The sequence below is a fragment of the Phalangium opilio genome, unplaced genomic scaffold (assembly GCF_054372755.1).
Source record: "Phalangium opilio isolate 3A_F unplaced genomic scaffold, DU_Popi_V2 ptg000039l_1, whole genome shotgun sequence".
NCBI classification, from domain to species: Eukaryota; Metazoa; Arthropoda; class Arachnida; order Opiliones; family Phalangiidae; genus Phalangium; species Phalangium opilio.
In genome coordinates this window covers 2085037-2105280 of record NW_028324162.1, presented here as the reverse complement: position 1 = coordinate 2105280, position 20244 = coordinate 2085037, and the positions used below count along the sequence as shown (strand labels likewise).

Here is a 20244-nt window from a genome sequence, read left to right as displayed (position 1 = left end):
TTAGGAACAAGGGGGAGTAGCTCAGTGGTAGAGCATTCGACTGCAGATCGAGAAGTCCTTGGTTCAAACCCGAGTTCCCCATGTAATATCACGGATCATTGCCTTTATTTTAGTTAATTAGTCATTACGGTAATGAACAAGGGGGAATAGCTCAGCGGTAGAGCATTCGCCTGCAGATCGAGAGGTCTTTGGTTCAAACCCGAGTTCCCCCTGTAACAGCACGGATCATTGCCTTTATTTTAGTAAATTAGTCATTACGGTTATGAACAAGGGGGAATAGCTCAGTGGTAGAGCCTTCGACTGCAGATCGAGAGGTCCTTGGTTCAAACCAGAGTTCCCCCTGTAACAGCACGGATCATTGCCTTTATTTTAGTTAATTAGACATTACGGTTATGAACAAGGGGGAATAGCTCAGCGGTAGAGCATTCGACTGCAGATCGAGAGGTCCTTGGTTCAAACCAGAGTTCCCCATGTAACAGCACGGATCACTGCCTTTATTTTAGATAATTCGACATTACGGTTATGAACAAGGGGGAATAGCTCAGCGGTAGAGCATTCGCCTGCAGATCGAGAGGTCTTTGGTTCAAACCCGAGTTCCCCCTGTAACAGCACGGATCATTGCCTTTATTTTAGTAAATTAGTCATTACGGTTATGAACAAGGGGGAATAGCTCAGTGGTAGTGCATTCGACTGCAGATCGAGAGGTCCTTGGTTCAAACCAGAGTTCCCCCTGTAACAGCACGGATCATTGCCTTTATTTTAGTTAATTCGACATTACGGTTAGGAACAAGGGGGAATAGCTCAGTGGTAGAGCATTCGACTGCAGATCGAGAAGTCCTTGGTTCAAACCCGAGTTCCCCCTGTAACAGCACGGATCATTGCCTTTATTTTAGTTAATTAGACATTACGGTTATGAACAAGGGGGAATAGCTCAGCGGTAGAGCATTCGCCTGCAGATCGAGAGGTCTTTTTTCCAAACCCGTGTTCCCCCTGTAACAGCACGGATCATTGCCTTTCTTTTAATTAATTAGTCATTACGGTTATGAACAAGGGGGAATAGCTCAGTGGTAGAGCATTCGACTGCAGATCGAGAAGTCCTTGGTTCAAACCCGAGTTCCCCCTTTAACAGCACGGATCATTGCCTTTATTTTAATTAAATAGTCATTAAGGTTATGAACAAGGGGGAATAGCTCAGCGGTAGAGCATTCGCCTGCAGATCGAGAGGTCCTTGGTTTAAACCCGAGTTCCCCCTGTAACAGCACGGATCACTGCCTTTATTTTAGTTAATTCGACATTACGGTTATGAACAAGGGGGAATAGCTCAGCGGTAGAGCATTCGACTGCAGATCGAGAGGTCCTTGGTTCAAACCAGAGTTCCCCATGTAACAGCACGGATCACTGCCTTTATTTTAGTTAATTCGACATTACGGTTAGGAACAAGGGGGAGTAGCTCAGTGGTAGAGCATTCGACTGCAGATCGAGAAGTCCTTGGTTCAAACCCGAGTTCCCCATGTAATATCACGGATCATTGCCTTTATTTTAGTTAATTAGTCATTACGGTAATGAACAAGGGGGAATAGCTCAGCGGTAGAGCATTCGCCTGCAGATCGAGAGGTCTTTGGTTCAAACCCGAGTTCCCCCTGTAACAGCACGGATCATTGCCTTTATTTTAGTAAATTAGTCATTACGGTTATGAACAAGGGGGAATAGCTCAGTGGTAGAGCCTTCGACTGCAGATCGAGAGGTCCTTGGTTCAAACCAGAGTTCCCCCTGTAACAGCACGGATCATTGCCTTTATTTTAGTTAATTAGACATTACGGTTATGAACAAGGGGGAATAGCTCAGCGGTAGAGCATTCGACTGCAGATCGAGAGGTCCTTGGTTCAAACCAGAGTTCCCCATGTAACAGCACGGATCACTGCCTTTATTTTAGATAATTCGACATTACGGTTATGAACAAGGGGGAATAGCTCAGCGGTAGAGCATTCGCCTGCAGATCGAGAGGTCTTTGGTTCAAACCCGAGTTCCCCCTGTAACAGCACGGATCATTGCCTTTATTTTAGTAAATTAGTCATTACGGTTATGAACAAGGGGGAATAGCTCAGTGGTAGTGCATTCGACTGCAGATCGAGAGGTCCTTGGTTCAAACCAGAGTTCCCCCTGTAACAGCACGGATCATTGCCTTTATTTTAGTTAATTCGACATTACGGTTAGGAACAAGGGGGAATAGCTCAGTGGTAGAGCATTCGACTGCAGATCGAGAAGTCCTTGGTTCAAACCCGAGTTCCCCCTGTAACAGCACGGATCATTGCCTTTATTTTAGTTAATTAGACATTACGGTTATGAACAAGGGGGAATAGCTCAGTGGTAGAGCATTCTACTGCAGATAGAGAGGTCTTTTTTCCAAACCCGGGTTCCCCCTGTAACAGCACGGATCATTGCCTTTATTTTAATTAATTAGTCATTACGGTTATGAACAAGGGGGAATAGCTCAGTGGTAGAGCATTCGACTGCAGATCGAGAGGTCCTTGGTTCAAACCCGAGTTCCCCCTGTAACAGCACGGATCATTGCCTTTATTTTAATTAATTAGTCATTACGGTTATGAACAAGGGGGAATAGCTCAGCGGTAGAGCATTCGACTGCAGATCGAGAGGTCCTTGGTTCAAACCCGAGTTCCCCCTGTAACAGCACGGATCATTGCCTTTATTTTAATTAATTATTCATTACGGTTATGAACAAGGGGGAATAGCTCAGCGGAAGAGCATTCGCCTGCAGATCGAGAGGTCCTTGGTTCAAACCCGAGTTCCCCCTGTAACAGCACGGATCATTGCCTTTATTTTAGTTAATTAGACATTACGGTTATTAACAAGGGAGAATAGCTCAGCAGTAGAGCATTCGCCTGCAGATCGAGAGGTCCTTGGTTTAAACCCGTGTTCCCCATGTAACATCACGGATCATTGCCTTTATTTTAGTTAATTAGTCATTACGGTTATAAACAAGGGAGAATAGCTCAGCAGTAGAGCATTCGCCTGCAGATCGAGAGGTCCTTGGTTTAAACCCGAGTTCCCCCTGTAACAGCACGGATCATTGCCTTTATTTTAGTTAATTCGACATTACGGTTAGGAACAAGGGGGAATAGCTCAGTGGTAGTGCATTCGACTGCAGATCGAGAAGTCCTTGGTTCAAACCCGAGTTCCCCCTGTAACAGCACGGATCATTGCCTTTATTTTAGTTAATTAGACATTACGGTTATGAACAAGGGGGAATAGCTCAGTGGTAGAGCATTCTACTGCAGATAGAGAGGTCTTTGGTCCAAACCCGTGTTCTCCCTGTAACAGCACGGATCATTGCCTTTATTTTAGTTATTTAGACATTACGGTTATGAACAAGGGGGAATAGCTCAGCGGTAGAGCATTCGACTGCAGATCGAGAGGTCCTTGGTTCAAACCAGAGTTCCCCATGTAACAGCACGGATCACTGCCTTTATTTTAGATAATTCGACATTACGGTTAGGAACAAGGGGGAATAGCTCAGTGGTAGACCATTCGACTGCAGATCGAGAGGTCCTTGGTTCAAACCCGAGTTTCCCCTGTATCAGCACGGATCATTGCCTTTATTTTAGTTAATTAGACATTACGGTTATAAACAAGGGAGAATAGCTCAGCAGTAGAGCATTCGCCTGCAGATCGAGAGGTCCTTGGTTTAAACCCGAGTTCCCCCTGTAACAGCACGGATCATTGCCTTTATTTTAGTTAATTCGACATTACGGTTAGGAACAAGGGGGAATAGCTCAGTGGTAGAGCATTCGACTGCAGATCGAGAGGTCATTGGTTCAAACCCGAGTTCCCCCTGTAACAGCACGGATCATTGCCTTTATTTTAATTAATTAGTCATTACGGTTATGAACAAGGGGGAATAGCTCAGCGGAAGAGCATTCGCCTGCAGATCGAGAGGTCCTTGGTTCAAACCCGAGTTCCCCCTGTAACAGCACGGATCATTGCCTTTATTTTAGTTAATTAGACATTACGGTTATTAACAAGGGAGAATAGCTCAGCAGTAGAGCATTCGCCTGCAGATCGAGAGGTCCTTGGTTTAAACCCGTGTTCCCCCTGTAACAGCACGGATCATTGCCTTTATTTTAATTAATTAGTCATTACGGTTATGAACAAGGGGGAATAGCTCAGCGGTAGAGCATTCGCCTGCAGATCGAGAGGTCCTTGCTTCAAACCCGAGTTCCCCCTGTAACAGCACGGAGCATTGCCTTTATTTTAATTAATTAGTCATTACGGTTATGAACAAGGGGGAATAGCTCAGCGGTAGAGCATTCGCCTGCAGATCGAGAGGTCCTTGGTTCAAACCCGAGTTCCCCCTGTAACAGCACGGATCATTGCCTTTATTTTAGTTAATTAGACATTACGGTTATGAACAAGGGAGAATAGCTCAGCAGTAGAGCATTCGCCAGCAGATCGAGAGGTCCTTGGTTTAAACCCGTGTTCCCCTGTAACAGCACGGATCATTGCCTTTATTTTAGTTAATTAAACATTACGGTTATGAACAAGGGGGAATAGCTCAGTGGTAGAGCATTCTACTGCAGATAGAGAGGTCTTTGGTCCAAACCCGTGTTCCCCCTGTAACAGCACGGATCATTGCCTTTATTTTAGTTAATTAGACATTACGGTTATGAACAAGGGGGAATAGCTCAGTGGTAGAGCATTCTACTGCAGATAGAGAGGTCTTTGGTCCAAACCCGTGTTCCCCCTGTAACAGCACGGATCATTGCCTTTATTTTAGTTAATTCGACATTACGGTTAGGAACAAGGGGGAATAGCTCAGTGGTAGAGCATTCGACTGCAGATCGAGAAGTCCTTGGTTCAAACCCGAGTTCCCCCTGTAACAGCACGGATCATTGCCTTTATTTTAGTTAATTAGACATTACGGTTATGAACAAGGGGGAATAGCTCAGTGGTAGAGCATTCTACTGCAGATAGAGAGGTCTTTTTTCCAAACCAGTGTTCCCCCTGTAACAGCACGGATCATTGCCTTTATTTTAATTAATTAGTCATTACGGTTATGAACAAGGGGGAATAGCTCAGCGGTAGAGCATTCGCCTGCAGATCGAGAGGTATTTGGTTCAAACCCGTGTTCCCCCTGTAACAGCACGGATCATTGCATTTATTTTAGTTAATTCGACATTACGGTTAGGAACAAGGGGGAATAGCTCAGTGGTAGAGCATTCGACTGCAGATCGAGAGGTCCTTGGTTCAAACCCGAGTTCCCCCTGTAACAGCACGGATCATTGCCTTTATTTTAATTAATTAGTCATTACGGTTATGAACAAGGGGGAATAGCTCAGCGGTAGAGCATTCGCCTGCAGATCGAGAGGTCCTTGGTTCAAACCCGAGTTCCCCCTGTAACAGCACGGATCATTGCCTTTATTTTAGTTAATTAGTCATTACGGTTATGAACAAGGGGGAATAGCTCAGCGGTAGAGCATTCGCCTGCAGATCGAGAGGTCTTTTTTCCAAACCCGTGTTCCCCCTGTAACAGCACGGATCATTGCCTTTATTTTAGTTAATTAGACATTACGGTTATGAACAAGGGGGAATAGCTCAGCGGTAGAGCATTCGACTGCAGATCGAGAGGTCCTTGGTTCAAACCCGAGTTCCCCCTGTAACAGCACGGATCATTGCCTTTATTTTAGTAAATTAGTCATTACGGTTATGAACAAGGGGGAATAGCTCAGTGGTAGTGCATTCGACTGCAGATCGAGAGGTCCTTGGTTCAAACCAGAGTTCCCCCTGTAACAGCACGGATCATTGCCTTTATTTTAGTTAATTCGACATTACGGTTAGGAACAAGGGGGAATAGCTCAGTGGTAGAGCATTCGACTGCAGATCGAGAAGTCCTTGGTTCAAACCCGAGTTCCCCCTGTAACAGCATGGATCATTGCCTTTATTTTAGTTAATTAGACATTACGGTTATGAACAAGGGGGAATAGCTCAGTGGTAGAGCATTCTACTGCAGATAGAGAGGTCTTTTTTCCAAACCCGTGTTCCCCCTGTAACAGCACGGATCATTGCCTTTCTTTTAATTAATTAGTCATTACGGTTATGAACAAGGGGGAATAGCTCAGTGGTAGAGCATTCGACTGCAGATCGAGAAGTCCTTGGTTCAAACCCGAGTTCCCCCTGTAACAGCACGGATCATTGCCTTTATTTTAATTAAATAGTCATTACGGTTATGAACAAGGGGGAATAGCTCAGCGGTAGAGCATTCGCCTGCAGATCGAGAGGTCCTTGGTTCAAACCCGAGTTCCCCCTGTAACAGCACGGATCATTGCCTTTATTTTAGTTAATTAGACATTACGGTTATGAACAAGGGGGAATAGCTCAGCGGTAGAGCATTCGACTGCAGATCGAGAGGTCCTTGGTTCAAACCAGAGTTCCCCATGTAACAGCACGGATCACTGCCTTTATTTTAGTTAATTCGACATTACGGTTAGGAACAAGGGGGAGTAGCTCAGTGGTAGAGCATTCGGCTGCAGATCGAGAAGTCCTTGGTTCAAACCCGAGTTCCCCATGTAATATCACGGATCATTGCCTTTATTTTAGTTAATTAGACATTACGGTTATGAACAAGGGGGAATAGCTCAGCGGTAGAGCATTCGACTGCAGATCGAGAGGTCCTTGGTTCAAACCAGAGTTCCCCATGTAACAGCACGGATCACTGCCTTTATTTTAGTTAATTCGACATTACGGTTAGGAACAAGGGGGAATAGCTCAGTGGTAGAGCATTCGACTGCAGATCGAGAAGTCCTTGGTTCAAACCCGAGTTCCCCATGTAACATCACGGATCATTGCCTTTATTTTAGTTAATTAGTCATTACGGTTATGAACAAGGGGGAATAGCTCAGCGGTAGAGCATTCGCCTGCAGATCGAGAGGTCTTTGGTTCAAACCCGAGTTGCCCCTGTAACAGCACGGATCATTGCCTTTATTTTAGTAAATTAGTCATTACGGTTATGAACAAGGGGGAATAGCTCAGTGGTAGTGCATTCGACTGCAGATCGAGAGGTCCTTGGTTCAAACCAGAGTTCCCCCTGTAACAGCACGGATCATTGCCTTTATTTTAGTTAATTCGACATTACGGTTAGGAACAAGGGGGAATAGCTCAGTGGTAGAGCATTCGACTGCAGATCGAGAAGTCCTTGGTTCAAACCCGAGTTCCCCCTGTAACAGCACGGATCATTGCCTTTATTTTAGTTAATTAGACATTACGGTTATGAACAAGGGGGAATAGCTCAGCGGTAGAGCATTCGACTGCAGATCGAGAGGTCCTTGGTTCAAACCAGAGTTCCCCATGTAACAGCACGGATCACTGCCTTTATTTTAGTTAATTCGACATTACGGTTAGGAACAAGGGGGAGTAGCTCAGTGGTAGAGCATTCGACTGCAGATCGAGAAGTCCTTGGTTCAAACCCGAGTTCCCCATGTAATATCACGGATCATTGCCTTTATTTTAGTTAATTAGTCATTACGGTTATGAACAAGGGGGAATAGCTCAGCGGTAGAGCATTCGCCTGCAGATCGAGAGGTCTTTGGTTCAAACCCGAGTTCCCCCTGTAACAGCACGGATCATTGCCTTTATTTTAGTTAATTAGACATTACGGTTATGAACAAGGGGGAATAGCTCAGCGGTAGAGCATTCGACTGCAGATCGAGAGGTCCTTGGTTCAAACCAGAGTTCCCCATGTAACAGCACGGATCACTGCCTTTATTTTAGTTAATTCGACATTACGGTTAGGAACAAGGGGGAATAGCTCAGTGGTAGAGCATTCGACTGCAGATCGAGAAGTCCTTGGTTCAAACCCGAGTTCCCCATGTAACATCACGGATCATTGCCTTTATTTTAGTTAATTAGTCATTACGGTTATGAACAAGGGGGAATAGCTCAGCGGTAGAGCATTCGCCTGCAGATCGAGAGGTCTTTGGTTCAAACCCGAGTTCCCCCTGTAACAGCACGGATCATTGCCTTTATTTTAGTAAATTAGACATTACGGTTATGAACAAGGGGGAATAGCTCAGTGGTAGAGCATTCTACTGCAGATAGAGAGGTCTTTTTTCCAAACCCGTGTTCCCCCTGTAACAGCACGGATCATTGCCTTTCTTTTAATTAATTAGTCATTACGGTTATGAACAAGGGGGAATAGCTCAGTGGTAGAGCATTCGACTGCAGATCCAGAAGTCCTTGGTTCAAACCCGAGTTCCCCCTGTAACAGCACGGATCATTGCCTTTATTTTAATTAAATAGTCATTACGGTTATGAACAAGGGGGAATAGCTCAGCGGTAGAGCATTCGCCTGCAGATCGAGAGGTCCTTGGTTTAAACCCGAGTTCCCCCTGTAACAGCACGGATCATTGCCTTTATTTTAGTTAATAAGACATTACGGTTATGAACAAGGGGGAATATCTCAGCGGTAGAGCATTCGACTGCAGATCGAGAGGTCCTTGGTTCAAACCAGAGTTCCCCATGTAACAGCACGGATCACTGCCTTTATTTTAGTTAATTCGACATTACGGTTAGGAACAAGGGGGAGTAGCTCAGTGGTAGAGCATTCGACTGCAGATCGAGAAGTCCTTGGTTCAAACCCGAGTTCCCCATGTAATATCACGGATCATTGCCTTTATTTTAGTTAATTAGTCATTACGGTAATGAACAAGGGGGAATAGCTCAGCGGTAGAGCATTCGCCTGCAGATCGAGAGGTCTTTGGTTCAAACCCGAGTTCCCCCTGTAACAGCACGGATCATTGCCTTTATTTTAGTAAATTAGTCATTACGGTTATGAACAAGGGGGAATAGCTCAGTGGTAGAGCCTTCGACTGCAGATCGAGAGGTCCTTGGTTCAAACCAGAGTTCCCCCTGTAACAGCACGGATCATTGCCTTTATTTTAGTTAATTAGACATTACGGTTATGAACAAGGGGGAATAGCTCAGCGGTAGAGCATTCGACTGCAGATCGAGAGGTCCTTGGTTCAAACCAGAGTTCCCCATGTAACAGCACGGATCACTGCCTTTATTTTAGATAATTCGACATTACGGTTATGAACAAGGGGGAATAGCTCAGCGGTAGATTATTCGCCTGCAGATCGAGAGGTCTTTGGTTCAAACCCGAGTTCCCCCTGTTACAGCACGGATCATTGCCTTTATTTTAGTAAATTAGTCATTACGGTTATGAACAAGGGGGAATAGCTCAGTGGTAGTGCATTCGACTGCAGATCGAGAGGTCCTTGGTTCAAACCAGAGTTCCCCCTGTAACAGCACGGATCATTGCCTTTATTTTAGTTAATTCGACATTACGGTTAGGAACAAGGGGGAATAGCTCAGTGGTAGAGCATTCGACTGCAGATCGAGAAGTCCTTGGTTCAAACCCGAGTTCCCCCTGTAACAGCACGGATCATTGCCTTTATTTTAGTTAATTAGACATTACGGTTATGAACAAGGGGGAATAGCTCAGTGGTAGAGCATTCTACTGCAGATAGAGAGGTCTTTTTTCCAAACCCGGGTTCCCCCTGTAACAGCACGGATCATTGCCTTTATTTTAATTAATTAGTCATTACGGTTATGAACAAGGGGGAATAGCTCAGCGGTAGAGCATTCGCCTGCAGATCGAGAGGTCCTTGGTTCAAACCCGTGTTCCCCCTGTAACAGCACGGATCATTGCCTTTATTTTAGTTAATTCGACATTACGGTTAGGAACAAGGGGGAATAGCTCAGTGGTAGAGCATTCGACTGCAGATCGAGAGGTCCTTGGTTCAAACCCGAGTTCCCCCTGTAACAGCACGGATCATTGCCTTTATTTTAATTAATTAGTCATTACGGTTATGAACAAGGGGGAATAGCTCAGCGGTAGAGCATTCGCCTGCAGATCGAGAGGTCCTTGGTTCAAACCCGAGTTCCCCCTGTAACAGCACGGATCATTGCCTTTATTTTAGTTAATTAGTCATTACGGTTATGAACAAGGGGGAATAGCTCAGCGGTAGAGCATTCGCCTGCAGATCGAGAGGTCTTTTTTCCAAACCCGTGTTCCCCCTGTAACAGCACGGATCATTGCCTTTCTTTTAATTAATTAGTCATTACGGTTATGAACAAGGGGGAATAGCTCAGTGGTAGAGCATTCGACTGCAGATCGAGAAGTCCTTGGTTCAAACCCGAGTTCCCCCTGTAACAGCACGGATCATTGCCTTTATTTTAATTAAATAGTCATTAAGGTTATGAACAAGGGGGAATAGCTCAGCGGTAGAGCATTCGCCTGCAGATCGAGAGGTCCTTGGTTTAAACCCGAGTTCCCCCTGTAACAGCACGGATCACTGCCTTTATTTTAGTTAATTCGACATTACGGTTATGAACAAGGGGGAATAGCTCAGCGGTAGAGCATTCGACTGCAGATCGAGAGGTCCTTGGTTCAAACCAGAGTTCCCCATGTAACAGCACGGATCACTGCCTTTATTTTAGTTAATTCGACATTACGGTTAGGAACAAGGGGGAGTAGCTCAGTGGTAGAGCATTCGACTGCAGATCGAGAAGTCCTTGGTTCAAACCCGAGTTCCCCATGTAATATCACGGATCATTGCCTTTATTTTAGTTAATTAGTCATTACGGTAATGAACAAGGGGGAATAGCTCAGCGGTAGAGCATTCGCCTGCAGATCGAGAGGTCTTTGGTTCAAACCCGAGTTCCCCCTGTAACAGCACGGATCATTGCCTTTATTTTAGTAAATTAGTCATTACGGTTATGAACAAGGGGGAATAGCTCAGTGGTAGAGCCTTCGACTGCAGATCGAGAGGTCCTTGGTTCAAACCAGAGTTCCCCCTGTAACAGCACGGATCATTGCCTTTATTTTAGTTAATTAGACATTACGGTTATGAACAAGGGGGAATAGCTCAGCGGTAGAGCATTCGACTGCAGATCGAGAGGTCCTTGGTTCAAACCAGAGTTCCCCATGTAACAGCACGGATCACTGCCTTTATTTTAGATAATTCGACATTACGGTTATGAACAAGGGGGAATAGCTCAGCGGTAGAGCATTCGCCTGCAGATCGAGAGGTCTTTGGTTCAAACCCGAGTTCCCCCTGTAACAGCACGGATCATTGCCTTTATTTTAGTAAATTAGTCATTACGGTTATGAACAAGGGGGAATAGCTCAGTGGTAGTGCATTCGACTGCAGATCGAGAGGTCCTTGGTTCAAACCAGAGTTCCCCCTGTAACAGCACGGATCATTGCCTTTATTTTAGTTAATTCGACATTACGGTTAGGAACAAGGGGGAATAGCTCAGTGGTAGAGCATTCGACTGCAGATCGAGAAGTCCTTGGTTCAAACCCGAGTTCCCCCTGTAACAGCACGGATCATTGCCTTTATTTTAGTTAATTAGACATTACGGTTATGAACAAGGGGGAATAGCTCAGCGGTAGAGCATTCGCCTGCAGATCGAGAGGTCTTTTTTCCAAACCCGTGTTCCCCCTGTAACAGCACGGATCATTGCCTTTCTTTTAATTAATTAGTCATTACGGTTATGAACAAGGGGGAATAGCTCAGTGGTAGAGCATTCGACTGCAGATCGAGAAGTCCTTGGTTCAAACCCGAGTTCCCCCTTTAACAGCACGGATCATTGCCTTTATTTTAATTAAATAGTCATTAAGGTTATGAACAAGGGGGAATAGCTCAGCGGTAGAGCATTCGCCTGCAGATCGAGAGGTCCTTGGTTTAAACCCGAGTTCCCCCTGTAACAGCACGGATCACTGCCTTTATTTTAGTTAATTCGACATTACGGTTATGAACAAGGGGGAATAGCTCAGCGGTAGAGCATTCGACTGCAGATCGAGAGGTCCTTGGTTCAAACCAGAGTTCCCCATGTAACAGCACGGATCACTGCCTTTATTTTAGTTAATTCGACATTACGGTTAGGAACAAGGGGGAGTAGCTCAGTGGTAGAGCATTCGACTGCAGATCGAGAAGTCCTTGGTTCAAACCCGAGTTCCCCATGTAATATCACGGATCATTGCCTTTATTTTAGTTAATTAGTCATTACGGTAATGAACAAGGGGGAATAGCTCAGCGGTAGAGCATTCGTCTGCAGATCGAGAGGTCTTTGGTTCAAACCCGAGTTCCCCCTGTAACAGCACGGATCATTGCCTTTATTTTAGTAAATTAGTCATTACGGTTATGAACAAGGGGGAATAGCTCAGTGGTAGAGCCTTCGACTGCAGATCGAGAGGTCCTTGGTTCAAACCAGAGTTCCCCCTGTAACAGCACGGATCATTGCCTTTATTTTAGTTAATTAGACATTACGGTTATGAACAAGGGGGAATAGCTCAGCGGTAGAGCATTCGACTGCAGATCGAGAGGTCCTTGGTTCAAACCAGAGTTCCCCATGTAACAGCACGGATCACTGCCTTTATTTTAGATAATTCGACATTACGGTTATGAACAAGGGGGAATAGCTCAGCGGTAGAGCATTCGCCTGCAGATCGAGAGGTCTTTGGTTCAAACCCGAGTTCCCCCTGTAACAGCACGGATCATTGCCTTTATTTTAGTAAATTAGTCATTACGGTTATGAACAAGGGGGAATAGCTCAGTGGTAGTGCATTCGACTGCAGATCGAGAGGTCCTTGGTTCAAACCAGAGTTCCCCCTGTAACAGCACGGATCATTGCCTTTATTTTAGTTAATTCGACATTACGGTTAGGAACAAGGGGGAATAGCTCAGTGGTAGTGCATTCGACTGCAGATCGAGAAGTCCTTGGTTCAAACCCGAGTTCCCCCTGTAACAGCACGGATCATTGCCTTTATTTTAGTTAATTAGACATTACGGTTATGAACAAGGGGGAATAGCTCAGTGGTAGAGCATTCTACTGCAGATAGAGAGGTCTTTTTTCCAAACCCGGGTTCCCCCTGTAACAGCACGGATCATTGCCTTTATTTTAATTAATTAGTCATTACGGTTATGAACAAGGGGGAATAGCTCAGTGGTAGAGCATTCGACTGCAGATCGAGAGGTCCTTGGTTCAAACCCGAGTTCCCCCTGTAACAGCACGGATCATTGCCTTTATTTTAATTAATTAGTCATTACGGTTATGAACAAGGGGGAATAGCTCAGCGGTAGAGCATTCGCCTGCAGATCGAGAGGTCCTTGGTTCAAACCCGAGTTCCCCCTGTAACAGCACGGATCATTGCCTTTATTTTAGTTAATTAGTCATTACGGTTATGAACAAGGGGGAATAGCTCAGCGGTAGAGCATTCGCCTGCAGATCGAGAGGTCTTTTTTCCAAACCCGTGTTCCCCCTCTAACAGCACGGATCATTGCCTTTATTTTAATTAATTAGTCATTACGGTTATGAACAAGGGGGAAGAGCTCAGTGGTAGAGCATTCGACTGCAGATCGAGAAGTCCTTGGTTCAAACCCGAGTTCCCCCTGTAACAGCACGGATCATTGCCTTTATTTTAATTAATTAGTCATTACGGTTATGAACAAGGGGGAATAGCTCAGCGGTAGAGCATTCGCCTGCAGATCGAGAGGTCCTTGGTTTAAACCCGAGTTCCCCCTGTAACAGCACGGATCACTGCCTTTATTTTAGTTAATTCGACATTACGGTTATGAACAAGGGGGAATAGCTCAGCGGTAGAGCATTCGACTGCAGATCGAGAGGTCCTTGGTTCAAACCAGAGTTCCCCATGTAACAGCACGGATCACTGCCTTTATTTTAGTTAAAGGGATAGAATCGGCTTTATCTGAGTTGGTCACACTAACATTGGTTTTCTGTAAATTAACCACCCCTAAAAACATGGGGGTCAGTAGAAATCGCGAGAAAAATTTATTAATTTAAATAAACGTGAATAAAAATTGAAATTTTGAACGCCAGATTTAAAATCGGCCACCATTTTCAACCCATTACCTACGTAGGTAAAGTTCGGTATCTGATTGGTTGGTAGTAATTGGAATGAAAACTGTCGTTTAAGGAGTAAAAAGTAGTAGGAACGAGAATCTAGGTCAGCTTGCCTGGTGAATCGTCGTCTGCTTATATGCTTAAGAATGTCAGACGAGAAAGTATTTCTGATCATTCCGGTCCTGAATCTGAGGATGAAAGTTCGAACTCTGATTCTTTGGATTCAGAAAATTCGGAACAATTTATAATAAACGAATCTGAGGGTAGTTCTTCTGAAGAAGAAGAATTTTGTGTGCAGCCATACCAATTCCCGTCAATCTGTATCATACTGCGCTCACAGAATGAATCCCCCTACCAGTAGGAAAAACACTACGGAGAAATTGGTAGAGACGAACTAGTAACGTTTTTCGGTGGTTCGGCTCTGTGTCACCAGGTGCCCTCATGATCGCAAAACAAGAGCATTTTGGATCTTTTAATCGTAATTTAAAAATCATTAATTAAACTAAAATATAAAAACATATATATTTTCAGAATCCTTATTTGTCTATCTATCGAAATAAATTAACCTTATAGGGATTTATTGCAATGAAATTAAAAGAAAGTATCCCTTTAATTCGACATTACGGTTAGGAACAAGGGGGAATAGCTCAGTGGTAGAGCATTCGACTGCAGATCGAGAAGTCCTTGGTTCAAACCCGAGTTCCCCATGTAACATCACGGATCATTGCCTTTATTTTAGTTAATTAGTCATTACGGTTATGAACAAGGGGGAATAGCTCAGCGGTAGAGCATTCGCCTGCAGATCGAGAGGTCTTTGGTTCAAACCCGAGTTCCCCCTGTAACAGCACGGATCATTGCCTTTGTTTTAGTAAATTAGTCATTACGGTTATGAACAAGGGGGAATAGCTCAGTGGTAGAGCATTCGACTGCAGATCGAGAGGTCCTTGGTTCAAACCAGAGTTCCCCCTGTAACAGCACGGATCATTGCCTTTATTTTAGTTAATTCGACATTACGGTTAGGAACAAGGGGGAATAGCTCAGTGGTAGAGCATTCGACTGCAGATAGAGAGGTCTTTTTTCCAAACCCGTGTTCCCCCTGTAACAGCACGGATCATTGCCTTTATTTTAATTAATTAGTCATTACGGTTATGAACAAGGGGGAATAGCTCAGCGGTAGAGCATTCGCCTGCAGATCGAGAGGTCCTTGGTTCAAACCCGTGTTCCCCCTGTAACAGCACGGATCATTGCCTTTATTTTAGTTAATTCGACATTACGGTTAGGAACAAGGGGGAATAGCTCAGTGGTAGAGCATTCGACTGCAGATCGAGAGGTCCTTGGTTCAAACCCGAGTTCCCCCTGTAACAGCACGGATCATTGCCTTTATTTTAATTAATTAGTCATTACGGTTATGAACAAGGGGGAATAGCTCAGCGGTAGAGCATTCGCCTGCAGATCGAGAGGTCCTTGGTTCAAACCCGAGTTCCCCCTGTAACAGCACGGATCATTGCCTTTATTTTAGTTAATTAGTCATTACGGTTATGAACAAGGGGAATAGCTCAGCGGTAGAGCATTCGCCTGCAGATCGAGAGGTCTTTGGTTCAAACCCGAGTTCCCCCTGTAACAGCACGGATCATTGCCTTTATTTTAGTTAATTAGTCATTACGGTTATGAACAAGGGGGAATAGCTCAGTGGTAGAGCATTCGACTGCAGATCGAGAAGTCCTTGGTTCAAACCCGAGTTCCCCCTGTAACAGCACTTATCATTGCCTTTATTTTAATTAATTAGTCATTACGGTTATGAACAAGGGGGAATAGCTCAGTGGTAGAGCATTCGACTGCAGATCGAGAAGTCCTTGGTTCAAACCCGAGTTCCCCCTGTAACAGCACGGATCATTGCCTTTATTTTAGTTAATTAGACATTACGGTTATGAACAAGGGGGAATAGCTCAGTGGTAGAGCATTCTACTGCAGATAGAGAGGTCTTTTTTCCAAACCCGTGTTCCCCCTGTAACAGCACGGATCATTGCCTTTATTTTAGTTAATTAGTCATTACGGTTATGAACAAGGGGAAATAGCTCAGCGGTAGAGCATTCGACTGCAGATCGAGAGGTCCTTGGTTCAAACCCGAGTTCCCCCTGTAACAGCACGGATCATTGCCTTTATTTTAATTAATTAGTCATTACGGTTATGAACAAGGGGGAATAGCTCAGCGGTAGAGCATTCGCCTGCAGATCGAGAGGTCCTTGGTTCAAACCCGAGTTCCCCCTGTAACAGCACGGATCATTGCCTTTATTAATAAAAAATGTCTTTGTACACAAAGACGCGAAAAAGTAAGAGATAAGTGTTGAAAATTAATTGTTTGAAGTCACAGATATTCAAATTTTCATTTTTGAAGACCTGATTATAAAACATCAATTATTTGAAAAAATGTCTTATCTTAGGTTTTTTCACCAAAATTCCTTAAGTAATATATTTTATCCTTAAACATGTGCATCATTTTAAAAATAGAAAACGTATGCACTTTATTTTCTTTTTAAAATTTAGAGATAGTTTGAGTATTCGGGCCTATAAGGAGAATAAAATGGACAGAAAATCGTTCATAGCAGACAAAATAAAATAAGCATGAGAACTTAACAAAACGTGTTCGTTAATTTTAAAGTTTTCGATTTTTCAAAAATTGACGTGTTGTATCTCTCTCAAAAGATCACGATCAAGCTACATATCCTTTTGATTCTAATAACTACATCACAGTCAAAGGGCGAATGTAATTTTCGGTTCGCAATATTTTCAATTTTAAAATTTAAATATAAATTCTTCTAGCTCTATTTTTCAGATATCCGAGTATTGGAACTTCCTCGAAGCAAATGTTTCTAGAAAATAAACAGAAGTATCAAGGTAGTTTCTCTGAAAGTTTTGTGAAAAAAACTAAGATAAGAAATTTTTTCAAATAATTGATGTTTTATAATCACGTCTTCAAAAATGAAAATTTGAATATCTGTGACTTCATACAATTAATTTTCAACACTTATCTCTTACTTTTTCGCGTCTTTGTGTACAAAGACATTTTTTATTAATATCTGTTACTTCAGTCTTAATATGAATTGAAACTGTTTGGAAACTAGTATTTTAAAACTTATAGTCTTATACTGAAAAGCAGGCGCTCCATTTAAGTCTTGCGGTGTTGCTCGTTTATTAGTTACCGCGTTTGAACTAACAAGGCCCTAACCATCTATTATAGAAGTATTAATCTTGATTGCTTCAACGCCCAGTCCAACTCAAATTGCCTTCCCGTCGTTTTCACGTGCAAAGCACAGTGGATGCAATAATACAAATGGATTCCGAAGACTTAGGCTAAAAAATTATTACGTAGATCGACCTGTGTACAAAAACAATCTATACACCTGTGCACAAACATATTCCATAGACCTGTGCTGGGTGACCACATTTCCTAAATTTTATAATTTTTCCTATTTTCGGATGTCTTCCTATTAGTTCCTATAATTTCGATAATTTTCCTATATTTTTCCTATTTTTTGAAATTGTAGATATTTTGCGCGCTCTCACTTTTGGTTTTGTTATATATCACTCAAAACAGAAATTTGATAGAAAGTAATGCCGATTTCCACTAGCTACTATCAATCAGCCACCGTGGATTTACAATACAGGCTAACGCTTCTGTGATTCAGATATTCCGATCGTGTTTTAAGTTTAAGTTTATCTACATCAAAGTCCTGACTGACTGATAATCATCGCCCAGCCCAAACCGCTGGCCCCAGAAGGCTGAAAATTTGGAGGAACGTTACTCGTAAGTAGTAGGCGCGTACTAAGAAAGATTTTTCCAATCCGCCACCATCTTAATAAATGGCGCCCAGAAATGTAGCAAATCTTCTCTTTGTAAGAAAGTCCGCGCGTTTCAACCGATTTCACAAATATTTAGTACACTGGATTCCTTTAACCTATAGATGGGCTGAATGGTCTTTCGGGATCGATTTGTTGCCATCATTTTAAATGGCGGCCAGATATTAAAAAACCCTTCTTTATGGAATGTCTGCGTGTAAATAATAAAAAATGTCCCGACGAGCTGATGGGCGACGCCGAGTGCCTTCGCTCCTAGAATGCTACAAAAATATTTGTCGAATCAGTAAAATGTACCCATACTTGATGGAAGTTCTTACTACACTCAAGCGATGCCGCGGGTAACAGCTAGTCTCCTATAATTTCCTGTAAATCAATTGTAAATTTCCTATTTTCCTATAACTATTACAAGGCTTTGTTGTGGTCACCCTGCCTGTGCACAAACATATTTCGTAGAGCTGTACACATACAAATACCATAGACTTGTGAAAACACATGTCATATAATTGTGTACAAACAGAGCCCGTAGACTTGTGCACAAACAGATCCCTTAGAATTGAGCACAAACTGATGTCATTGACTTGCACACAAACTGATGTCATAGACTTGCGCACAAACTGATGTCATAGACTTGCGCACAAACTGATGTCATACACTTGCGCGCACACTGATGTCATATACTTACGCACACACTGATGTCATAGACTTGCGCACAAACAGATGTCATAAACTTGTGCAAAAAGAGATGTTATACCTGTACACAAAAAGATTCCATGGACCTCTGCACAAAAACATTCCATACCCGTATGCTCAAAAATATGCTCAAGAATATCTCGTACACCAGTGCACAAAAATACTGCATATCCATTTGCACAAAAATATCCCGTATCCATTTGCACAAAAATATCCCGTATCCATTTGCACAAAAATATCCCGTATCCATTTGCAGAAAAATGTTCTTTAGACCTGTGCACAAACAGATGCAGTGGCCTTTGCAAAAACAGATTCCTTAGGCCTCTGCACAAACCGATTCAGTAGGCCTGTGCACAAAAATATTCCGTAGACCTAAGCACAAAAATATTCCGAAGACCTGTGCACAAAAATATTCTGTAGACCTGTGCACAAACAGATTCCGGAGACTTGTACACAAACGGAAGTCACAGGGTTGTGCACAAACAAATGTCATAGACTTGCGCAAAAAATACATCATAGACTTGCGCAAAAAGAGATGTCATGGATATGTGCACATCAGATTCCATGGACTAGTGCAAAAACAGAAGTCTTAGACTTGTTTACAAACAGAAGTCTTAGACTTGTTTACAAACAGAAGTCATAGACCTGTTTACATAAAGATTCCATAGACCGGTTTACATAAAGATTCCATAGACCGGTTTACATAAAGATTCCATAGACCGGTTTACATAAAGATTCCATAGACCTGTTTACATAAAGATTCCATACCCATTTGCACAAAACAATTCCATACCCATTTGCACAAAACAATTCCATACCCATTTGCACAAAACGATTCCATAGACCTGTGCACAAAATTATTCCATAGACCTGTGCCCAAAATTATTCCATAGACCTGTGCACAAACTTATTCCATAGACCTGTGCACAAAATTATTCCATAGACCTGTGCCCAGAGAGATTCCATAAAACTGTGCACAAAAAGATTCCCTAGACCTGTGCTCAAAAAATATGCCGTAGGCCTGAGCACAAACAGATGCCATAGACCTGTAAAGAAACAGATTCCGTAAACCTGTGCACAAACAGATGCCGTAGGCCTGTGTACAAACAGATTCCGGAGATCGGTGCACAGATTCCGTAGCCATGTGCACAAACAAATTCCGTAGACTTGTACACAAGTAGAAGTCACAGGCTTGTGCACAACAGATGTCATAGACATGTTCAAACCAGATTCCATAGTTTTGTGCACAAACAGAAGTCATAGACCTGTGCACAAACAGAAGTCATAGACCTGTGCACAAAAACATTCTTTAGACTTGTGCACATCAAGTTTCCATAGACTTGTGCACATCAAGTTTCCATAGACCTGTGCACAAAAGATCTCATGGAGATGTGCATAAAAGATTTCATGGAACTGTGCACAAAACATTATATAGGCTTGTGTACATAAAGATTCCATAGACCTGTGTACATAAAGATTTCATACCCATAGCACAAAACTATTCCATAACCATTTGCACACAAATATTCCCTAGAACCTGCGCACAAAAATATTTCATAAAACTGTGCACAAAAAGATTCCATTGACTTATGCACAAAATATTCTATTGGCTTTTGTATAAACACATGACATAGACCTGTGTACAAAAATATTCCATGGACCTGTGCACAAAAACATGCCTTGGACCTGTTCAGAAACATTCCATACCCCTATATGCTCAAAAATATTCCACACCCATTTGCACAAACATTTTCC

General features: G+C 43.1%; 20 non-coding genes across 20 annotated transcripts; all 20 read left to right on the top strand.

Annotated features, from left to right (window-relative positions):
* Positions 1-790: 790 nt before the first annotated feature.
* On the top strand, positions 791-862 carry TRNAC-GCA (transfer RNA cysteine (anticodon GCA)). The gene has a single exon. It is a non-coding gene; the product is annotated as a tRNA-Cys (tRNA).
* Positions 863-1050: 188 nt separating this feature from the next.
* TRNAC-GCA (transfer RNA cysteine (anticodon GCA)) lies at positions 1051-1122 on the top strand. Its single transcript has one exon. It is a non-coding gene; the product is annotated as a tRNA-Cys (tRNA).
* A 1098-nt stretch (positions 1123-2220) lies between these two features.
* Positions 2221-2292, top strand: TRNAC-GCA (transfer RNA cysteine (anticodon GCA)). Its single transcript has one exon. It is a non-coding gene; the product is annotated as a tRNA-Cys (tRNA).
* A 188-nt stretch (positions 2293-2480) lies between these two features.
* Positions 2481-2552, top strand: TRNAC-GCA (transfer RNA cysteine (anticodon GCA)). Its single transcript has one exon. It is a non-coding gene; the product is annotated as a tRNA-Cys (tRNA).
* Positions 2553-2610: 58 nt separating this feature from the next.
* On the top strand, positions 2611-2682 carry TRNAC-GCA (transfer RNA cysteine (anticodon GCA)). Its single transcript has one exon. It is a non-coding gene; the product is annotated as a tRNA-Cys (tRNA).
* Positions 2683-4819: 2137 nt separating this feature from the next.
* On the top strand, positions 4820-4891 carry TRNAC-GCA (transfer RNA cysteine (anticodon GCA)). The gene has a single exon. It is a non-coding gene; the product is annotated as a tRNA-Cys (tRNA).
* A 318-nt stretch (positions 4892-5209) lies between these two features.
* Positions 5210-5281, top strand: TRNAC-GCA (transfer RNA cysteine (anticodon GCA)). The gene has a single exon. It is a non-coding gene; the product is annotated as a tRNA-Cys (tRNA).
* Positions 5282-5599: 318 nt separating this feature from the next.
* On the top strand, positions 5600-5671 carry TRNAC-GCA (transfer RNA cysteine (anticodon GCA)). The gene has a single exon. It is a non-coding gene; the product is annotated as a tRNA-Cys (tRNA).
* Positions 5672-5859: 188 nt separating this feature from the next.
* On the top strand, positions 5860-5931 carry TRNAC-GCA (transfer RNA cysteine (anticodon GCA)). The gene has a single exon. It is a non-coding gene; the product is annotated as a tRNA-Cys (tRNA).
* A 188-nt stretch (positions 5932-6119) lies between these two features.
* Positions 6120-6191, top strand: TRNAC-GCA (transfer RNA cysteine (anticodon GCA)). Its single transcript has one exon. It is a non-coding gene; the product is annotated as a tRNA-Cys (tRNA).
* Positions 6192-7159: 968 nt separating this feature from the next.
* On the top strand, positions 7160-7231 carry TRNAC-GCA (transfer RNA cysteine (anticodon GCA)). Its single transcript has one exon. It is a non-coding gene; the product is annotated as a tRNA-Cys (tRNA).
* Positions 7232-9369: 2138 nt separating this feature from the next.
* On the top strand, positions 9370-9441 carry TRNAC-GCA (transfer RNA cysteine (anticodon GCA)). The gene has a single exon. It is a non-coding gene; the product is annotated as a tRNA-Cys (tRNA).
* A 318-nt stretch (positions 9442-9759) lies between these two features.
* On the top strand, positions 9760-9831 carry TRNAC-GCA (transfer RNA cysteine (anticodon GCA)). The gene has a single exon. It is a non-coding gene; the product is annotated as a tRNA-Cys (tRNA).
* Positions 9832-10149: 318 nt separating this feature from the next.
* TRNAC-GCA (transfer RNA cysteine (anticodon GCA)) lies at positions 10150-10221 on the top strand. The gene has a single exon. It is a non-coding gene; the product is annotated as a tRNA-Cys (tRNA).
* Positions 10222-11319: 1098 nt separating this feature from the next.
* TRNAC-GCA (transfer RNA cysteine (anticodon GCA)) lies at positions 11320-11391 on the top strand. Its single transcript has one exon. It is a non-coding gene; the product is annotated as a tRNA-Cys (tRNA).
* Positions 11392-11579: 188 nt separating this feature from the next.
* TRNAC-GCA (transfer RNA cysteine (anticodon GCA)) lies at positions 11580-11651 on the top strand. Its single transcript has one exon. It is a non-coding gene; the product is annotated as a tRNA-Cys (tRNA).
* A 1358-nt stretch (positions 11652-13009) lies between these two features.
* TRNAC-GCA (transfer RNA cysteine (anticodon GCA)) lies at positions 13010-13081 on the top strand. The gene has a single exon. It is a non-coding gene; the product is annotated as a tRNA-Cys (tRNA).
* Positions 13082-15227: 2146 nt separating this feature from the next.
* On the top strand, positions 15228-15299 carry TRNAC-GCA (transfer RNA cysteine (anticodon GCA)). Its single transcript has one exon. It is a non-coding gene; the product is annotated as a tRNA-Cys (tRNA).
* A 317-nt stretch (positions 15300-15616) lies between these two features.
* On the top strand, positions 15617-15688 carry TRNAC-GCA (transfer RNA cysteine (anticodon GCA)). Its single transcript has one exon. It is a non-coding gene; the product is annotated as a tRNA-Cys (tRNA).
* Positions 15689-15746: 58 nt separating this feature from the next.
* TRNAC-GCA (transfer RNA cysteine (anticodon GCA)) lies at positions 15747-15818 on the top strand. The gene has a single exon. It is a non-coding gene; the product is annotated as a tRNA-Cys (tRNA).
* Positions 15819-20244: the final 4426 nt, after the last annotated feature.